Raw genomic sequence first — 1945 nt, 5'->3', positions numbered from 1 at the left:
CTTACTCTTAGATTTGTCTATGAGAATTTGATGTATCGTATTGATTTGATATCTTTGAATTGGCTATGTAGATAATTGGCATAATACATATTTACCTGACTGATAATAAATTGTTCCCTTTCAGTCGGTCACTCTCGACGTCACGTCGGATGACCGACGAATTGGGATCTCGCTTAGAGGGACCAATCTACTTCGAGTGTAAACTAAACGAGCCAATGCACATTGGCATGCGATTATTGCATCCAGCTGCTGCTGATCACAGCGTGAGTATAAGTAGGCAGCAGATGCAGCGCATATTCAGCTTTTCGCTTCGGAGCCGAGCGATCACATCGTTCTGCTCCTGACTACTCTACTGAGAGAAGAAGACTGAACGTGTTCAGTGCGCTCTTGGAGAGCTCTTCGTGTTGGCGGTACGGCGCTTCAGCGGTGGTGGTTTCCCGTGTCGAGTGGGTTGCACACAGCAGGCTGCACTACCCCTGTGTGTGTTGCAGACGGCCATCTCCCCTGTGCGCTTCAGCACACTGAAAGAGCAATTTCCATACTAAAAGAGCTTCACGGGTGGAACGTCTTTTTGAAGACGCGTCTTTTTAAAGATGTCTTACCACCCGTGTGTTTCTGGGTGCGGTCGTTACCTGGCGTCGGGTGATGGTCACGATCGCTGCCTCTCGTGCCTGGGTGTGAAGCACGCTGAGGCGGCTTTCGTGGATGACTCATGCTCCTATTGCGGGGGTATGACCATCTCGGAGTTGCGGACCAGACTCCGTTACCTGCAAGGGGGCGGAGTGCCCGTGCCACTGCCTAGATCTGGGGTTCCCTCTGGTGGCAGCCGGGGGTACCCTTTTTCTGGCAGTGGGCGGACTGGTCTCACGGTCACGGTGAGGAATTCCCCTCCTACAAGGAAGGGGATGCCCGAACCAGCCGGCACTTCGAAGCCAGCGGAGCCCTCGAGAGAGCAGGCTGGATCCTCCCGGGGGATACCACCTGTTTCTTCCGAGGCTCCCCCCGACGATCGGATGTCGGTTGCAGCATCGGAGGGTGAGCCAGAGCTTTCTGGAGAGGAGGATTCAGCTGCGCTGCTCTCCTCCGGGACTGTAGCAATGCCTGAATCGGATCCAGAAATAATGGCTATGCTTTCCCGGGCCGCCGAGAGTGTCGGGCTCGAGTGGAATTTTCCACCGTGTCCCGAACCCTCAAGGTTGGACGATTGGTTTCTCGGGGTGGCTCGCGCTGGTTCTCAGGGCCCCACCCCAGTGCCTTTCTTCCCGGAGGTGCATGACGAGCTCACTGGGTCATGGACGGCACCTTTCACTGCCAGAAACCGCCCCAGTGGCTCATCCTCCCTCACCACCCTTGATGGGGGTCCAGTGCGGGGGTACACGGGAGTACCCCAGGTGGAGCGGTCGGTTGCGATGCAATTGTGTCCAAATGTCCAAATCCCGGGCCTGTAGACACTCGTCGGCTCTGATCGGTCTGTGGAGAAGCTGCTTCCGCCTTACACGCTTCGGCGTTGTTGCAAGTGCACCAGGCCAAGGCACTGAGGGACTTGCACGAGGGTGGTCACGACCCGGAAGTTCTCAAGGAACTCCGCACCGCGACGGACCTCGCGCTGCCCCGCCCGTCCAGGCCCCCGCCAAACCTGGTGGTAAGCGAAAGAACAAGAGGCCCTGAGACGGGCGACCCAGAGATGGAGGGACCTGCTCTTCGGGAGATGGTGAACGCACCACTCCCTCCCCCGGAGGAGGGCCGGGCGGAGAATCTTTTGTTTCCTTTTTTTCCGCCACTGACCTCTCGGTCGGTGGTACCCAAATACTCGACAGAAGAGCAAATTCCTCTATCTCTGGGTCCCTAGAGGGGACAGGGGGGTTGTGGACGATTTAGTGCCGTATCACACTCACCCTCCTCTCTCGCCAGTGAGCAGCAGTGGGCGGATCGGGAGGACGAACCA

The 1945-nt window shown here is 57.1% G+C and overlaps 1 protein-coding gene across 2 annotated transcripts in view; it reads left to right on the top strand.

Moving 5' to 3' along the window:
• LOC107741973 (kelch domain-containing protein 1-like) overlaps positions 1-1945 on the top strand; it is a 46223-nt gene that overhangs the window by 11500 nt on the left and 32778 nt on the right. The window lies entirely within an intron of this gene.

The sequence above is a fragment of the Sinocyclocheilus rhinocerous genome, unplaced genomic scaffold (assembly GCF_001515625.1).
Source record: "Sinocyclocheilus rhinocerous isolate Xijiao unplaced genomic scaffold, SAMN03320098_v1.1 scaffold3694, whole genome shotgun sequence".
Lineage (NCBI taxonomy): Eukaryota > Metazoa > Chordata > Actinopteri > Cypriniformes > Cyprinidae > Sinocyclocheilus > Sinocyclocheilus rhinocerous.
Note: the sequence above shows the minus strand (reverse complement) of the source record. Positions and strands in the feature narration are given on the sequence as shown.